The 20990-nt window shown below is 29.8% G+C and overlaps 1 non-coding gene across 1 annotated transcript; it reads left to right on the top strand.

Moving 5' to 3' along the window:
* On the top strand, positions 1 to 107 carry LOC149514686 (small nucleolar RNA R71). Its single transcript, XR_016328381.1, has one exon. It is a non-coding gene; the product is annotated as a small nucleolar RNA R71 (small nucleolar RNA).
* The last annotated feature ends 20883 nt before the right edge of the window (positions 108 to 20990 follow it).

The raw sequence follows: 20990 nt of genomic DNA, 5'->3' as shown, positions 1-20990 counted from the left end.
AGTCTATGATGTGGACATTACTTTAAAAATTCCTTGTATCTCTCCTATGCCTTATACAAGGTCTCCAAGTCATGTTAGGAAAAAGTTATCCTCTCATTCCTAGGCTTGGCTGTGTTGGCTGGAGGAAAGAATTTAGTTATAAACTTCTAAACTAAATCATCCCAATTGGTAATGAAATCTAGTGAAATCAAGGTTAACCAATTATTAGCTTTATCTCTAAGGGAAATGGAAACAATCTAAGTGTAATGGCATTCACAGTAACACCATTATATTTGAATATAACATATATCTCCAAAAAATCCCAAAGATGAGCATTCGGGTCCTCACTTGTATAACCACTAAATTGCATAGACTATTGAATCATTTGGATGATTGCAAGGTTAATCTCAAAGTTATTAGCTTGTATGGTTGGCCTCCTAATGCTAGGTTGACATACATTAAGATTAGGCATAGTATAATCCCTAAGTGCTTTGGTGTCTTGTTTAGCCATGGTGATAGTAGGATCGATCTGTTTCTCCCTTATAAGCCTCCTAAGGGTAGCCTCAAGCTCAAGATCTAGAGGGATCAACTCACGTCTCCTAACTGAGTGCATACATGGGCCACATGAACACTATACCTAATGAACAACTATAAAAATGGAAACCTAAGTATGTACATTTACAAAGGAAGATAGGCTTTGTGCACCTAAAACCAAGACAATCCTAAAACTAGCCTAATGTATGTACACTAAGGGGAGAACCAATCTATAGAAGAGTATGATGAAGGACAATATTAGCCTAAAACTCTTGCCTCCTAATCCTTGGCAACGCACTAAAAACTTGATTAGGTAATCTATCTAGGTTGTACAAGTAATAATAGTGATTTTTCGATCAAGGTATCATCCATAAATATTATGTAAAGAAATTTCTACACTAAATATCAATTATCACCATATCTGTTTGAAGTTGGTTCAACCAAGAATCAACATGAAAATTAAGTTAATCTAAGAAAATAAAATCATAACTAACTTCACTTCATAACAAAAACAAAATCTAAAATTGATCAAAAATTAATCAAAACACCTTGAAACTTAAAAAAAACATTAGCCTAACTAAGAATAAAATGGAATTGAAGTGAGAATTAAAAGTTGAAAAAGCAATTCAAAGCAAAATTAAAAAACAAATTGAGAGTAAGAAGGTAGCTTATAAACAAAAATTGCATGACAAGCTAAGATGTTATTCTAATAAACTTCAATTGTATGAAAGTAAACTACAAAGGAAAAAGACAATTAATGAACTAGCTAACAACAAATTTCAAATGAGAATTAAAGAACCAACCATAAAGTATAAAGAAGAAACAAAGACCATAAATCATTTTCAAAGCTAGAAATCCAGTTCTTAAGAGAAAATTCTAAATCTTATTCATGTAAAACTAGATGAATATGATCTAAACATTAAAAAGCATGAAAAAGACTAAAAGAAAACCTGAATTGAAGTTTAAAAGCTAACAAGAAAGTGCAAGTTTTGATGAAAAATAGCAAGATCGAAATTACCTGAAAATCATGAATGCTAAACTTTAACTTATGATATGGATTTAAAATGTGCAAAATGAATTGAACATGAGCTAGAAATGAAAAAAAAAAAAGCAAAACATTGAAGGAACTAAATGAGAAACTAATTTTCAGAACAAAAATTGAAAGAAAATACAAGAATTAACTATAAAAAAACTAGAACTAGAACTATTTTACAATTAGCTTTCACTAAATCAAAGAGAGAAAAAAGTTTAGATCTAGAAACTTCTAATGAAAATGAACTATAATTGAGCTAAGGCATGATTCATCAATAAGTTTACCACAAACTTCAATAAGAAAGTCCAATCAAATAAGAGAAAATCAACTCAATGAACTAAGAATCCAAAGAGTGCGCAAATAAGCAGAAAAGAGAGCATGATTAACAAAATTCATCCAAGTAGCCTTCAAATGCATGAAATAAAGTGCAAAAAATTGAAAGTAAGAAAGTTAAGAGTAAATCTAATATATCAAAGGTTGAAAGAAGCAAACAAGTTGCCTAGAGGGGAGAAGAGTCATGCTCAAGCTTGGAGATCACTCCTGGACTGCACTAGGTCCAGATTTCAACCTCTACTTGCAAGAATCAACTATATTGATTGTGAATGAATTTAATTCTGGTTTTTTACTATGTTAAATCCTAATAAGTTACAAAACTATAAAAAAAATTAGAGCAAAAATAAGTATGAAATGATTGAGTTCTAATTAGAACATTGCAACTAGATAATTTGCAAAAATGCATAAATAGATTTGAGATTAGCGAGAATACTTGACGATTTGAGCTAGAAATCAATAAATTTGTAAATTTCATTTCAAAATCATAAAGAACACTGAAAAATGCTTCAAGAAATGTAAAATTAGAATAAAAACCAATAGAAAAACATGAAGATAAAAGGCTGTTTTGTTATTTGGAAAATAAAATGCAGTAGAAGAAAATGCCAAAATTAAAGAATAAGAAATGGCTAGCTACACTACTCTTTATAGGCTGGTGAGTGATGAATTAAGCCCCCAAAAATCTCTCAAAAATATTTGGAGATGAGAGGTCTTCTAGAGACTTCTTTCCTCATTCCTCACTTGCAGCAAAGCTAGTTTTGGCGGCTAAGTGCTTAGCTATTTGCAAACTTCATCATCTTCATCAATTTTTGTTAGTCAATGAAATCAACCTTATAACCAATGAGAGCTCCTCATATTGCCATGTCATCAACCTCATTTGACCTTCTTCAAATGACCAAAGGTTGACACCAACTTTTTCATGGTTGCATGAATCATGCACACCACTAACTTGTTTCCTAAGCACCAATTCTTGCTTCAACTTTCTTCATTTTGGCTACCTAAGAATTCAAGTTATTTAATAAATAAATTTGTCATTAAAATCATTATAAAAATTCTAGAAATAACCTCAAAAAATTATAGAAGAAAAAATCAAGAAAACTTCCTATAACTCAATGATACTAGTTTAGGCCATTTTCATAATTTGCACAAAAAATCCTCCAAAAACTGTATCAAAATTGACCAAATTCCTCATTTTCTCCATTTTTACCTACACATGAGAAAAACATGAGAAAAATATGCATTTATGAGTATTTTTGCCACAATTTGTAAGGAACAAGTTAAAATATAAATAAAATTGCACTAAAAATAAGCATGAAAATACGAATATTTAGTGCAATTAGGCATTCGATGCCTAACCCAAAAACCATGAATTCGTTAAGGAGGATGTCTTAGCCGCAAGCAAACTTTCCTATTTGGAACAGGATGTGGTGAAACCCTAGATTGGTTTTACTCCATGTATGGTTTGGATTCCTAAAAGGTTTAAAATTTAAGAAATTGGATTTCATTAAGACTCCAAATCAAATTAGAATTCTTAAATGGTTTAGGATTCCTAATTGACCTAGAACTAGAATCCTAGTAGGACTAGGACTTTACAAGATATGTAGTTGGACTTGGATCTTAATTAACTTAGTAATCCTAATTGGATTAGGACTTGATGACCATAATAAATTAAGAATCCTAGTTGAATTAATAGTCCTAAATAGTTTACAAAATTAATTGTACAAGGAACTACAAATCCTATTTTGGTTAGAACTAAACTACTAATCCTAGTATGACTAGGATTTCAAAATATAACTAGTTTGATTTGGATTTTAATTAATTGATAATCTTAAATGGTTTAGGACATGAATTATCAATTTAAATTAAGTATCCAAATTGAATTATAAATCCTAAATGGTTTAGGATAAATAATTACAAACTATTTATCCTAAAACATATAGTAGACACATTAAGCCATGTTGTTCAAATTTGTTTATGTTCTAAATAATGACTTATTTGAACCAAGTAAAGCCTTGCATCATAATAGTTGAGTTAATATTTGGATATATGATATTGATATTAATTCAAATGATAGATTTGTAAGATCAAGAACTTGAATCAAACATGTTTTTTTTTTATCACTTTTTGTATATGATTGAATGATTGGATGATTATGGACTTAAGACCCTTTGACATATATGTGTGGATGGTTAAATTATGCTTTATGGTATTTCTCTTAAAATAACGCTTGCATGCCTTGCCTAATCTCTTGAATTCTAGAGTTATAATATTCCTTTCTTGAGTATAACTCAAGGTTATCTAAATGATGTAAAAGTTACATATGTTAAAATTAAGATAGAAATTAAGTTACAAGTCTAACAATGGGGCTTTATGGCACCATGGAGGCATCAAAAAGATTTGGCAAGATAGCTTTGGAAGTATTATCATTGCATTCCCTAGGTTTTTGACCATCTAGCTCTTTATCTGCTCAAAAGAAAATAGCTTAGTGAAAAATCCATAATCATCCAAAGTAGTATACATGCTAGATTTATATTATATATATATTTGATATATGATAAATGCCATGTATGTTATGTTGATATGTAAATATGCATATTGGTGTTTATATATATGTTTGATATACGATAAATGCAATGCATAGTTAAATGCACATGTTAAGATTAGATATATGTGATATATGATGAATGCTTATGCATGCCATATGAGATAATTACCATGTTTGCTATGTTGGTTTGTTATTATACATGCTAGAATTTATGTGTGATAAATGACATGTATAATTGTGAGATACATGATAAGATTTCATGTGTTGGATATATGATGAATTTTTATGTATGCTATAAGAGACCTATGATAAATTAAAAAATCTCATGAAACATATTATGTTTTGATGCCTTCCATTAACATAAACAACAAAACTTTCCACTAGCAGGGCTTGTTGGGATAATACTTGCATTCATTATTCAAAATAAGGTTGTGTTATGGTCATTGGGTCTTACTTAACTGACATTATATTATTCGAATGTGAAAAACTTCATTTTATAATGTTAGAGTCAATGGTTGAGCGAATCACATAAGATGTGATTAGATAAAAAGTTGTCACCCAATTGATTTAGGATTCACATGGGATGTGATTGATAAACAAGTTATTTACCTAATTTACTTATCATGGCTTGTTGGGACAATACTCAAGGTTATGGTAAACTAAATGGGAACCTAGCTCACTTAAAAAATATGATTTTTCTGAATTGATAGTGATGGCAATTGATTTGATTAAAATAATAGGAGCAATCAATTAAAAAATAAAAGACCAATCTAAATTGTTCTAATCCAATATGACTTTTACTTGTTTAAACTTTATACTTGTATGGTTTTTAGAACATAGAATAATAACTTCTCACTTTAAGGCATAAATGATGCCAACTTGGCCAAAACTTCTTAAATTTCATACTAAGACTAGGGAATAGTTCTAAAGCAAGAAAGGAACTTGATTGTTTGAATCTATCTATCCTCATTTCGGATATTAAGAGAATAGAAATCTATCAAAATTATAGAGATGACATTGATAAAGCCACATATATGATATTGGCTCTCATGAGTTCTAAGTTTCTAAAGCAATATCTAAATGATACTTTTGTTCTTGTTTCATCTTCTAAGATTAAGAATGGTTCTTTAAGAAGAAAAAAGCAAAGAAAGTAAAGTATTATAAGCTGCTAAGCCAAAAGGTAGACAAAGAATGACAACGATAATGGCACTTATCAGATGATGGCAAGATAGGTTATTGAAAAATAAATTTGAGAGTTTTACTTGGTAAAGCTTAAATGAGAAGAAACTTAGTGAAGCTTCTACTTCAAGCATAATTTATGATTGATAAAACTTTTCATTTATTAGTATTAGATACTAAATGAAGTTATCATTTGTATGACAAATTTAAGGAATTAAGAAAAAGTATAAAATCAAAATTTTCAATATAAATGCCAAGAAAAACTAAGTTAGATAACTCAATCAATCTTATATATGGCATTGTAGATTTGCTTATATCAAAGAAACAAGAATCATAAAGTTACATAAACAAGGATATCTTGATCCATATAATGATTGATAGCACTAAAATATATAGAGATTTACAAGTTCAATTTGGTTAAAAAAATTTTAAAATTTGCTTGAATTTATATTTTCTTGATCTTTAGGTATTTCTAGTTGGAGTAGGATTTCTATTCATTTTCATGCAAAGTCCACACAATACTAGGACGTGATCCAATCTTGTAATGTTCAACCATGCATATTAAGGATGTAACCAATTCTACTTGAAGTGGGTTTTCTAAATTCAACTTGAAATAGGAATCCTAATGGCACTTAACTCCTACAAGTATTCGATTTTACTAAATCCAAGAGGATTTCCACATGCATATGAGATATTTAAAGACTTTTATTCAAAGAAGGACTTGAAGGGAATTTGTATCATTATTAGAGTTAAAATAGTGGAATTTTTAAAAATTTTAATCCTTTAAAACTAACAGCAATCAATAACATTATACAAACAACATATATATACAAGCATGCATGGTTTCGACCAAAGGTGTTACCTTGAATGCTTAAAATTCCTTGGTTCAATTTACTGATATTCCAAATAGATTCCAAGCCAAAAAGCTACCTAAATGTTCAACCTCTAATGGTAATCTACACGAACTCTTATGAAAAAACCTTCTTTAAGGTTTGGTGAACTCAAAACCACACTATAGCTAGTAAATATTTTCAAGACCTCTTGAATTTCTTAAGTTTCTTTCTAGATGCTTGGTCTTTTACTTTTGCTTACAAGAGGGGGCAACTTGATGTTCTTTTTATAAGGGAAGTATTTAGCTACATTAGGTTTAATGCTTGGAATACAAATTTCCACAATTAACCCTATGCTAGCCGAATGTACCAACAAGTGAAACTCTTTCTATTGTTTTTATTTCCTCTATTTGTGGTCATACCAAAATCAAATTAAGTCAAACTTAATTTGTCACAATTTTAATCTTTCATAATTGTCCTATTGTGTGTGACCCATTAGGTTATTTAGCTTGTTGGCAATAAATGAAAGCATTGTTAACCTTAGTATTCGAATATGGAAGAAACAAACTTTTGTCTTCATCACCAACTCTCCAATTAGCCAATCTTATATTTATAGATCATGATCAATGCTAGCTTTATTGCCATGACTCCCAATTGCTAAAAAAAAGTTAACATGGCTTGACAACCTATTCGTGAATGGCTTTAGTGTATAATTAATATCCTTCATCACACTGTATCTTGGTTTGAACATTGAGTATGGTTTAGTGTCTACTCAATCTTGTTTAACCATGTTAAGTTTTGTACTTGACATTAACTCATAAATAAGTTTTAGAACAATTCTAAAATCTTATTTCACCTTGGCCAAAGATTTTTCAAGTTAATTCAATCAAGACTAGTTAAGATACTCTCTTGATCACACAAGGTGATGAATCACATATTGATTACTTTATGCATCTTCATATGCCTCATGTTTTATCCAACAATACTTGATTGGAGCATTCTTGGTTAGAACCATAAGTAAAGTCAAAGTATAACATTTATCATATAAGATCATAAGTAATCTTAAGTCAAAGGATCACTTATACAACTATCACATGAGAATGTAGCTATAGATATTATGTGAACTACCATATAGCATTCTCATATCAAGTCATGTTCAGTGAACTTGTTCTTTAACAAGCACTTACATGTAAGCTTAAGTTTACCTAACTTTAACTTATGATATTAATTACATGATTTATAAGCAAGAGCATAACCATGTGCTAGTCTCAATAACTTTTGTCAATGTCCTTTTATTGATAAAGCTTAGACTAGGAACAATTTTGGAACATATAGCTTTTAGCAATGATGATCTCATAATTACAATCTCATTGTAATTCCCCCGCAAAGCTTTATTTAAATTTTGAGGATTTTATCATATAAGCATCAACATTGAAATATATGTATACAAGCTCAACGATAAAGAAATAAAACCTTTATAATATATCAAATATCAAAGTACTACAAATATAACAATGTTTTAGCCAAAATATGATTTAGCTTGAAGGGCAAATACCAACACTCTTTTACTTGCACTAAGGCCAATCATTCATGTATCTAATACCATATTTGATTACATGTTTATCATGTTTCTATTGGGACATAGCTTTAGTAAGAGAATTAACAATGTTATCCACAATGGATACTTATTCAATTTTAACATCACCTCTAGAAAAAAGGTCTTGAATAAGATGATATCACCTTAATACATGTTTGGATCCTTGATGAGACTTTGGTTCCTTGGTTTGAGCAATAGGTCTGTTGTTGTCACAATAGATTGTTATCGAATCATCAATGCTAGGAACAACACTTAGTTCAATTATGAATTTCTTAATCTAAACGGCTTTTTTTTTGTAGTCTTAAATGCATATATGTATTTGGTTTCGATTGAAGAGTCTGTAATTGTATTTTTTTAAAACTTTTCCAACTCACTGCTTTACCATTTAGAGTAAAAACATAACTATTTTGAGACTTGCTATCATCCTTGTTAGGTTGAAAGCTTACATTATAATAGCCCTCAACTAGAAGATCGGTTACCCCATAGACAAGAAATATATCCTTAGTTTTTTTCAAATACTTAAGGATTGCTTTCATGGCCTTTCTAAGACGTTCACTTAGATTTGCTTGATATTTACTTATTATACTTAAAGCAGACTAGATATTAGAACTTGTATATAGCATTGCATACATAATGGATCTAATTGTTAAAACATATGGAACCTTATCCATGCTATCTTTCTCAATTTGTGTCTTAGGACACATGTCTTTAGAAGATGTATTCCATACGTCATTGGTAAAAACCTTTTTTTCGTTTCTTCCATGCTAGACCCTTGTAGCACTTTGTTTATGTATCTGGATTGCGAGAAACCAAGTAACCTCTTTGATCTATCTCTATAAATCCTTATGCCCAACACATATGTTGCTTTTTCGCAATCCTTCATGGAGAACTTCTTTGATAACTAAATCTTGGTAGATGGTAGAATGGGTATATCGTTTCCTATAAGCAATATGTCATCTACATATATCATTATAAAAACAATTTCACTCCCATTTGTCTTCTTGTATACACAAGGTTAATCTATATTTTTGATGAATCAAAATTCTATAATTGCTTCATCATAATGTATATTCCAACTTCATGATGCTTGCTTAAGTTCATAGATAGACCTTTAAAGCTTATACAGCATGCTAGCATCCTTTTGGATTCAAAATCTTCAAGTTATGTCATTTACACATCCTCTTGCAAATTCCCATTAAGGAATGTTGTTTTGACATTCATTTACCATATCTCATAGTCATGGTATGTGGCAATAGCAAGCAAAATCCTTGTGGTAAAAAAGTTTCATCAAAATAAACTCTTTATTTTTTATTATAACCTTTTGCTACTAGTCTGGCTTTGAATGTTTGTACATTGCCATCCATGTCAGTTTTCGTTTTGAAAACCCACTTCCACCTTACAGATTTTATCCCTTCAAGTGGTTCCATTCAAGTCCATACTTGGTTTGCATACATGTTCAAATTTCATGGCCTCATGCCATTTCTAGGAATCAATGTCCAACATTGCTTCTTGATACGTAATAAAATCATTATCTATGTCAACTCATTCTTTTCAATGAGAAATTCATATCTTTCACAAGCTTGGCGAATCTTACTTGACCTATAGAGTTCTTATGTACTTTGAACTTTTGACTAAGCATCTAATGCCTTAGCTATTGACTCAAGTTCCATTCTTATGTCAATTTATGTTTTTTAAACTTCTTTGAGTTCTACTTTAGTCTTATTGGTCTCTTTAAGGATAAACTATTTTTCTAAAAAGATAACATGTCTAGAAATAAACACCTTTTATTCCTCATAGCTATATAAATAATATTTAATAGTTTCCTTTGGATATCTCATAAATTTATGGTTAATCGATCTAGCTCCAAGCTTGTTGGCTTGTCCATACTTCATATAAGCATCACATCCCCAAATCTTTACGTGTGACAAGTTAGGCTTTTTACCTTTTCATAGCTCATATGGTGTTTTGTCAACTGATTTAGATGGAACTATATTTGAAAGATAAGTGGTTGTTTTAAATGCATAACCCTAGAAGGATATGGGAAGATTTGAGATGCTTATCATGGATCAAACCATGTCCAACAAGGTTTATTTCTCTTTTCAAAAACTCCATTGTGTTATGGTGTTCCAGGTGATGTCCACTTCGAAGGAATCCCATTCTCTTTTAGATAACCTAAAAATCATGGCTTAAGTATTAACAACCTCGAATAGATCTAAGTGTCATGATACTTTTACTAGCTTTCTTTTTAACCTCCATTCTAAATATTTTGAACTTTTTAAAGGATTCAGACTTGTGTTTCATTAAATACACAAAACCATATTGTGTATGATCATCAGTGAATGTAATGAAATAGAAGTATCCTTCTCTAGCATTTGTGTTCATTAGGCCACATATATCCAAATTTATTAGTCCAAGAACCACACTAGCTCTTTCTCATTTTCTGGTAAAAGGTGATTTGGTAATCTTTCCAAGCAAACATAATTCCCAAGTTTCATATGATTCATAATAAAAAAGGTCAAAGTATCATTGTTTATGTAACTTTGTTATTCTTGTTTCATTGATGTGATCGAGCCTATAATGCCACAAGTTTAATTGATTTGGTTTATCTAGTTTAGCCTTCTTGACATTTATATTAAGAACACCATTGTTTAATTTAAGAACATTTAAGCCATTATCATACATTCCCATGCCATAAAACATAATATTTAAATAAAAGTAACAATAATTGCCTTTAATATTAAATGATTATCCATCATTCATACTTATATAAGAAACTAAAATGATGTTACGAGTTATACAAGAATATAATAACAATCCTTTAGTTCTAAAACTAAACCAGAATGTAAAGGTAAATAATAAGTTCCCATGACATAAGCAACAACATTTGTACCATTTCCAACATGCAAGGACACCTTTCTCTTCTTTAGGCATCTACTCTTCTTTAATCCCTCTATGTCATTACATAAATGAGAACCACATATGATATCCAATACCTAAGAAAATGTGTTAAGAAGAGATAGATGGATTTCAATCATAAATACACCTAAAGTAGAAGTCTCTCTAAACTTCTTCTCCTTCAAGCTTGCCAAGTAGACCTTGTAATTTCTTTTCTAATGACCTTTCATGCCATGATGGTAACATGCACTGTTATCTTTCTTGATGTTGCTAGCTGGCTTGATAGCCTTGTTTACATCCCTTTTCTTATAATCTTCATACTTTTTTTCTTCTTGGCTGACTTTTTCTTGGTCTTAGATGAAAAAACTAGAAGAGCATCAAGCTTTTGATTCTTAATGGATTTTTTTATAGTGTCTAGCATATTCATCAATTATGGTAATGTTTGTTCCATTTGATGCATATTGAAGTTCATTATAAATTGTAAAAAGCTACTAAAAAAAAGACGACAAGATTAAGTCAACACTTAACTCATGATCCATCACAAATCCCAATTGTCATAGTTTCTCAATCTAATTGATCGTCTTGAACAATGCACTTTAATCGAAATGCTCTCAGACATCATTTTTTGAAATAATTTCTTATAGGTCTCAAACCTTTTAATCCATCTCAAACCTTTCAGTCCACCTTTATTTGTCAAACAACTCTTTAAGATGTAGAATGATTGTCAAAGCATCTTTGCAACCCAAGGGTAATGGTAGCCACCATGATACACATTGCTTGATCAGTATGGTCTTTATGGGTTTCATAAACCTGTGACACTAGATAATCAACATTAGCACCTGGTTCTAATAAAACTTGTTCATTAAGAACATAAAGCATTTTCTTTTGCCTTAGGACAAGCTTCATATTGTGTTATTTATCATTAAAGTTAGGCCCTGTGAGCTTGTTAACATTAAGTATGTTATGAAGCAAAAAGTTATTACTCATTTTTGTAGGGTATAAAATTAAACTGTTGTTAGCCATATTGTTTAATGTTAATACAAATAAGGTTCAAATCATATATTAGTTTTTCACAATATTTTAATCAAATAAATAGACCTCACTATCAATTCAGAAAAATCAAATTTTTGTAATAGGCTATCCTATTTTGTTTATCATAAACTTGAGGTTTGTCTCAACAAGCTATGATAAGTAAATTAGGTAGATAACTTACTTATCAATCACATTCTCATGTGATTCACCTAATCATCACCTCTATCATTATACAATCAGGTTTTCGTATTTCGGCAATACAATGATAGTTAAGTAAGACCTCTTAACCATAACACAACCTTATTTCAAATAATGAGTGCCTTGAGTTTTGTCTTAACAAGCCCCACTAGTAAAAATTTCAATTGTTTATGTTAATGGAAAGCATCAAGACTTAATATTTTTAATGAAAGATTTTTTATTCATTATAGGTTTCATCAAGCATGCATAAAAATTCATCATATATTCAATACATGTAATTTTATCATGCATCTCACAATTATACATGGCATTTATCACATATAAATTATAGCACATATAACAATAAATCAATATAGCATACATGGTATTTATCTCATAACTAACATGCATACTACAACAATCATAATGTTTGGTTCAAATTCATAATCTTGCACATTTATTCTTTAAATCAATATCAATATCCTATATCAATTATCAATCCAACTCAATGTGATGCAAGGCATAGACATGTTTAGCTAGCATTGCTGAATATGTCTAACTATTATCATAAGAACATGCAATTTGTAATTTGTAATCTGTTACCCTTGAATTGATGCTTATTTTGAAATGACAAAACATTAAAGATAAATAAACTTGATCAAAATTTTGAAAAAGATTTATTTAGTACATGTTCTTAAGTTTTTATTTTGGTACTAAATAAATAATATGATTTTTAAAGTTTAAATAAACCTTTCTTGGTTTTATATTTCTCAAACCAAACCTATCTTTAAAGATTATTTAATTGAGCATAAATGAAAGTCCAGTTGTTGTTTTAAAATGAATTTATTTATTTTGGACTTAATACAATTTTGATAATATTGGTTTTGAGAAAAAGATTAACTTGAGAAAGCTGTTTTACAAGAACAAAGTTTTCCAACATTGAACTTATTTTATTTTTTTGTATTAATTCACAAAGTTTTAATATTTGAATTTTATATGGTTGGAAATTTCTTTGAGTCTACTTTCTAATGGATAAAAAAAATCAAAATGCAAATTTTCTAAGAAAAGATTTTGAATTTTTACTAGACACTTTGTAGTTGTTAGAAAAACTACATAAGGGGTAAATTTGAAATTTCACTATGATTCGTACACAGTGAATTAGGTGATGAACTTTATATGAATATAAAGCCCTTTAAGTCTAGTTTCTAAATCTTCAAACATTTTATGATTTGAATTTTTGTAACTCAAGTTATGATCAAATTGGTAAGTAGAGTGCAAAATGGGAAACTACCATCCAGCATGGATAGGATTGATCCCCTCTAAAAGGGATTGATTGGTTTTCAAATAGAATGCCCCCAAGATTGAATTTCTAGAAAAGGGATCGATCCCCCCATATAGGGGATCAATCACCCAGGCAAGGGATCAATCCTCTCAAGGAAGGGATCGATTGGTTCTAGGCGGGATCACACCAACGGTTATTTTTTTCATGCATTTAACGACTACTTTCACTTCCCAAGCTTCCCCAACGGCTACTTCTTCAATTTCTCTATAAATTGGGCACTCCAACACACTAAGAAGATTGATGAATCAAGAGAGCAAGAGCCAACAAGCCATATTTTCATTTTCTCTTAGAATCAAGAGTTTTTAGAGCTTAAATTCAATATCCTTTGTTTTTCTTATATCCAAAATATTGTTGTGTTTTCATTCATCATTTTCTTTGTACTTCATTAAGCAAACACTCAACCTTGAGAGGTATTTTAGTTTGTAAAAATTATTTGGTTATCTTGTAAGTAAGAGGTTAGGTATCCTGTTGATTTGTAAAGGTAGAGGTTGTGATCTAAGCCTTGAGAAAAAGATAGAGATTTAGTACAAGATAGGTTTGTATCATGTTCTTCAATTAATGGATTAAAGCCTTGGTGTCAACAACCAAGAAAGAAGACGTAGGTGCCTTATGGAGAAGGACCGCACCTCTATAAATTATTGTGTTTGATTTTTCTATCCCTATCTCCTTACAATTTATTACTGTTTATATTTGATTTTAGGTTCATTAATTGCTATTGTTTGCATTATATTTTCATCAAAGTTGCTTATTGTTTTAATTTCCATTCAACTATATTGAAATCATTGTTTGGGAAGAATTTGGATAAATTCAATTCATCCCCCTCTTGGATCACCATCTCACCTATAAAGCTAACATAATCATAATTTCTTAAACAATTAAGGAATTATAATTTTACTTGAATTTTCATGTAACATAGTCAACAGCTCTATAAACCATTTAGGAATGTCAATCAATTAAAATCAAGCCAAATTACATGCATTGGGATTTTCCTAGTCTAACTAGGTGTTATAGTGAATTAGTTTCTTGTTAATTAGAAGTTTTAAACAATTTAGAAAGTCCAATTCAATTTGAATTTTATATGAAATCTTATTTCTCAAAGACAAATTGTTTAGGAATCCAAATTCAACAAGAAATAACACCAATCTAGGGCTTGGCTGAAAACCCATCCAAGAAGGAAAGCAAGTTATGGCTAGGGTAGTTTTTATGGAATCTAGGTAGTTTTTATGGAATCTATGCAGTTTCAGCCATCTTTCACTATACTGGCCCACTAGCCACCATCCAAGAGTTCCAAATTGTTTTCCTAGCTTTCTTATGTCTTGGGAATGACTCTTGAATCACAAGTAACAATTACTTTGTGTTTTATAAAAATAGCCCACTAAACTAGGTAATCAAGAAAGCAAATCTTGACATCTTGGTAAACAAGTTTCTTGAGATTCCAAATATTGATTACTAAGTAAATTTTCATTAAAATCTTAGTGAGCAAGTTTTTAAAGTCTCTTCACTTTTAAAAATACTAGTTGTATCAAGAAAACCAATTACCATAATCATATTAAAGCAATCATGCATCATATGCATATTTTACATGTCTAGCTGCCGCTAGCAGATTTTTGGGCTGAAATTGTCATCAACTTTTGAATGACCAAATCAACTCCAAAATTTTTACAAAATGATCATCAATATGTCTATTTTCATGTGTTAAAATGTCGTAGCCAAATAATATCCCTAGAGTGAGAAACAATTTACGTAATACCACTATAGCAGAATTTTCTTGATATGGATAGCTTGCAAACAAAAAATTTATTGAGCATGCAAATGATATCCATAAACCATATAATTTAATCATGCTAAGCCATCATGCTTTGATATTTTAAAGGAATCTAATAAAAAAATATAGAACAAATTAATTTTCTAGCCTATACATCACAACAACATATTGCAATCAAAATAGTTTCGATATCATGAATAACCAAACAAATTTCTAATTTGTATAATCTATATTGACAAGGCTATAATATCACTTAAAGGGAATTATGTATCATTATCAGAATCAAAATAGTGAAATTTTTAAAAATTTTAATTCTCTAAAGCCAGGATCAATCGATAAGATTATACAAACAACATATATATATACAAGCATGCATAGTTTTGGTTAAAGGTGTTACCTTGAATGCCAAAAATCTCTTGGTCCAATTTGGTGATCTTCTAAATAGATTTCCAACCAAAAAGCTACCGAATGTTTAGCCTTTAATGGTGATCCACGTGAACTCTTGTGAAAAAAGCTTCCTTAAGGTTTGGTGAACTCAAAACCACATTGTAGCTAATAAGTGTTTTCAAGATCTCTTGTATTTTTTTTTTTTTAGTTTCTTTCTAGATGCTTGGTTTTTTACTATTACCTACAAAAGGAAGTGGTTTGATGTTATTTTTTATAAGGGAAGCATTTGGCCGCATTAGGTTTTGATGCTTGGAAAACAAATTTTCACAATTAACCCTATGCTAGCCAAATGTACCAAACAAGTGAAACTCTTTCTCTTGTTTTTGTTTCCTCTATTTTTGGTCATACCAAAATCAAATTAAGTTCAACTTAATTTGTCCCAGTTTTAATTTGTCACAATTGCACTATTGTGTGTGACTCCTTAGGTTCTTTAGCATGTTGGCAATAAACACAACATTGTAAGCCTTAATATTTGGCTATTGATGAACAAACTTTTTGTCTTCAACACTAATTCTCGAATTAGCCTATCTTATGTTTATAGATCATGATTGATGCTAGCTTCATTGTCATGACCCCCAATTGCTAAAGAAAAGTTAATATGGCTTGACAACCTATTCGTGAATAGTCTTAGTGTATAATTAATATCCTTTCATCACATAGTATCTCAGTTCAAACATTGAGTATGGTTTAATGTCTACTTAATCTTGTTCAACCATGTTAAGTCTTGTCTTGACATTAACCCATAAATAATTTTAGAATAATTCTAAAATCTTATTTTACTTTGGCCAAAGATTTCTCAAGTTAATTCAATCAAAACTAGTTGAGATACTCTCTTGCTCACACAAGGTGATGAATCCCATCTTGATTACTTCAGGCATCTTTATGTGCCCATGTTATACCTTATAATACTTAACTGGAGCATTCTTGGTTAGAACCATAAAAAAAGTAAAGTCAAAGTATAACATTTATCATATAAGATCGTAAGTAATCTCAAGTCAAAAAATCATTTATACAACCATCACATGAGAATGTAGCTATAAACACTATGTGAACTACCTTATAGCATTCTCATATTAGGTCATGTTCAGTGAACTTGTTTTTGTAATAAACACCCACATGTTAACTCAAGTCTACCCAAACTTCAACCTATGAGATCGGTTGCCTGTTTCATTAGCAAGTGCATAACCATGGTGCTAGTCTTAATAGCTTTGTCAATGTCCTCTTATTGATAAAGCATTGACTAGGAACAATTTTGGAACATATAACTTTTATATAATGATGACCTCATAATTACAATGTCATTATAATTCCCTTGTAAAGCTTTATTTTTATGTCAAGGACTTTATCATATAAGCATCAATATTGAAATATATCTATACAAGCTCAATGATAAAGAAATAGAACCTCTATAAGATATCAAATATCAAAATACTACAAATATGACAGCGTCTTAGCCAAAATATGATTCAACTTGAAGGGTAAATAGCAGCAAGGCTCTATGATGTATTCAACCAAAAGGAGTTTCAATTCAATGATGACTCTTTGAGTAACCAAGGGTTATATTTCAAGAAAGACTTTTGCAAGATTTACTACAAAAAATTTCCTACATACTGACACTTACCTATAGTGATAGTCAAATTACATAAGTAAAAAGCATATATACTAATGGATTTTTGTTACTATCAGTATAGATAATGCCTATACCAACACTTTATTCTTTTGTCAGTATATATTGATCCTTTTCTACCATTGTATAAATGACCATCAGTATACATCATTATATACTAACAGATTGTTTTTTAACTATTGATATAAGTTCTGACTACTAAAAAAATCCATAGATAAGTGGTACTTATACCAATGGAAGTAATTGATTGTTAATATAGTTATAAGATACACTAACGGTTATATCTAATTATTAGTATACACTACAAAAATTTTTGATATACTGATGTTTGGTTATACTAACAGTCAAATTATATCTGTAAAAGAGATTTATACTGATGGATTCTTAATACTGCTAGAATATACAATATCTATACCAACACTTTGCACAACCGTCAATATAGATAAACTTTTTCTAACAGTATAAAAATATCCATAAATATAAGGATATTATATATTGACAGTGATTATTATAACCATCAGTATAAGCTGCCAAAAAAATGTTAATTCCTTATTTCTTTTTCAATCTTAGACTTGCCTCAATTTTTCTCATAACATGTACCTTTAAGAAAAATTTTCAAAAAGCTATAATTTCTCCTTCTACAGTTTTCTTGTTTTTATTTTAAGCTCTTTTTCCTTCTATCATCCACCTCTCTTTTTATTTATTCAATCAAAACCCAGATAAAACCCAAACTCCAATTGAAGGTCTTGCCACCTTTCGCCATTGTTGGTGTTGAAGATACCAAAAGTTTGATTCACTCCTTTCATGTTTCAGATCAATACACTAAAATTATTTTTTTTAATTTTTAATTTTGAGCTTTAGGTTTCTTTTCCACTTTCCAAAGAGACATAGTTTTGTAGCAAAAGGATTTGCAAGCTCAAGTGAATTAGATATGGGGGCATTAGTTGGCAAAAGAAAGTCTTAGAACCCAAGCCTACAATAACTGAAGCTATTTTTTTATTGGATAGCGATGTTTGGTTCATTGAAAATCTTTTCGCTAGGAATGAGAAATATTTATAGTACATAACTTTTTTAAGATTTTCTTTCTTAAAAGTATGCATCATATATACTCTCTTTATCATTCTTATGCTTTAAGGCATTTTCTATATGGCTTTTATGATCCTAACTAAAAGTCATCCAGATGTCCATTATTTATTCGAAGTCTTTACACCTTAAAACTAACATAACTCAATGCCATATCATCTTGCATGAGGCTTTTTGATGTATTAGGCTTTTGTTCTTTTTGCTTGGACATCTTTATTTTTCTTTATTTTTTGTAAATTTGCATATCTTTGTTGCTGGGTTATGATTGTATAATGTACAAACCTTGTAAATTTCTCACCCCAATAGCTTTTGCAATATTACTTTGAAACAATGATCTTTTCATTTTTGTTGGAGATTTAGCTATAGACGTTAGTAATAGCCTATTGCATGAAACTTTTGCTAGTAAATATCTTTTTGTTAAAGCCATAAAAGTTGCAATTGCTGCTAGTATTGGTCGATCAAAGGGTTATGGTTTTGTAAGGTTTAAGGATAATATTGAGAGGTCACAAACCATGAATGAAATGAATGGTGTTTATTATTCTAGTAGGCTTATGCGTGTTGGTGTTGCAACTTAGAGGAAATCCTTTAGGTATCAACAATAGTATTTTTCACAAGGTATTTGATTATTTAACTTGGTTTTTGTTTATGCATTTTGTTTAAGCTTACAAGCATTGTTACTTCTAATTTCTTAAAATTTTATTTAAAGATTTATGTTTATTATTAAAATTTATGAATGATTTTTTTTCTCTTTAAGGATCCTCTTCCGTTCTAAATGCAAAAGTTAACTTTACTCTTCCACCACCTTTCCCATTTGATACACTTGCTAAACAAATTTGTTGTTGTTACTCCTACTATGACTAAAAGTTTTGAACTGAGGAGATTAGTGATTCCTTTTCATATGGTTCATAATTGTCTAAGCCTCCTTTCTTTTTGTTGGTTGGCTGTCGTTTCTTTAGTTATTAGAATGTGTTGGTATCAAATAGTAGCGTTGTTAGACAATAAAATGCTAGTTTTATGTTTTTTTTTTTTTGTGTAACAAAGGTTTTATAAATCCTACTTTACCCATTTTGTTGGGAAAGTAAGTTTAGCCTCTTTGATGAAGGCTTATGCCTTTTTAAGTTTGCTATTCATAAGCACTGTTTTTTTATCATGCAATGTTGTGTAAGTTGTTTGCTTCCTTCTTAAATGACAATGACTAAATTTCAAGAGCAGCAATTAGCATGTTCTTTCATGGGCAATACAATAGCATAGAAATTGACTTAAATTGCTGAGATAGTTCATCTATTGCTTGTTGTAAAAACTATTTTTGTATAGAAACTGTTATTATGAAGTGCCTTTTAAGTTGGATTTGAATAAGTTTAAAGATTATTATATATCTATAAGATTTTTTTTTTCAAAATGAAACCACCATAGCATTGTATTTTATGATAGAAGTTAATTTGTTATCTCAAATTTAGATTATAGTTGTGTTTGAGAATTTCTATAATTTTTTTCATGACTGTATCATTTCATCTCAACTATTCATAGAATTAATCTAAAACTTAACCTTCTTGCTCCTTTTTTCTTTTCTTTTCTTTCATAAACTTTAAAATTGGCTTTTGTAAATGTAGCAATTGCATGACTAGCATTGTAAAAGAATGTTTGTGCTAAGATCATTGCCAAATCCAAATGCTTATTTACATGGGTTTATATATGCTCCTTACATAGAATTAATCTTTGGTTGCTATTCATTCTCACACCATCTATTTTTTAACCTTTCCAAGCAAAATTACTTGTTATGGTTTAAGGCTTTTACGATTTTACTAAACACTTTGCTTTCTTTTGTTCTTGGAAAGTGGCTATTGATTGTTGCCTTTTGTATAACTTGCAAGTGCATAGATCAAGTAATAAAAGGAAGTATTTTAGTATCATTTCCTAAGGGATTATAGAATGTAATGTTAGATTGCTCTTCAAGTACAATGGTGAAACCCTAAGATCTTATATCTAAACAAATGGAAATTTAAGGTTGGTTGCAAGAAAAGTAAAGATTAAAAGCAATGTGTAGGCAAAGATTTTGACTTCCACCAACTGTCACTTGGGAAGTAAAAAAAGATTGCCAAAGACTATATCTAAGAAAACAAGAATTTAAAGCTTGGAAATTAAAAAAACTTGAGAAGGCTGAATGCTTGTAGTAAACTTGGAATAAAGATTGCATGAAAAGAACTTAAATAACATAAAAGAAAATGGTTGTAGAATCTTGCAACAAGTAACAGAAAGCTTGAATCAATCTTGAAAGAAAAAGAATGCTTTTTGACAAAATAAAGATTGTAAAAACAAGATTTGCAACTTGAAAACAAAACAAGAAAAGATCTTAAAAACAATACTTCTTGAATTAAAATAAAAGAATTTAAAGAATAAAAGCTTTGTTATTGGTAAATCTGTCACCTAAATTCATGAAAACAACATAAAAAGCACCAAAAATCATCCAAAAATTAAATTTTAGCACCATTTTTGACTTGTAAAAACACTATATATTTAGGTGTTATCATACCTCCACACTTAAATCTTTGTTTGTCCTTAACCAAAACCTTAAATCAACAAAATTAAATATCAATA

Source organism: Durio zibethinus, chromosome 15 (assembly GCF_047325235.1).
Source record: "Durio zibethinus cultivar Kanyao isolate XHJ-2024 chromosome 15, ASM4732523v1, whole genome shotgun sequence".
NCBI classification, from domain to species: domain Eukaryota; kingdom Viridiplantae; phylum Streptophyta; class Magnoliopsida; order Malvales; family Malvaceae; genus Durio; species Durio zibethinus.
Note: the sequence above shows the minus strand (reverse complement) of the source record. Positions and strands in the feature narration are given on the sequence as shown.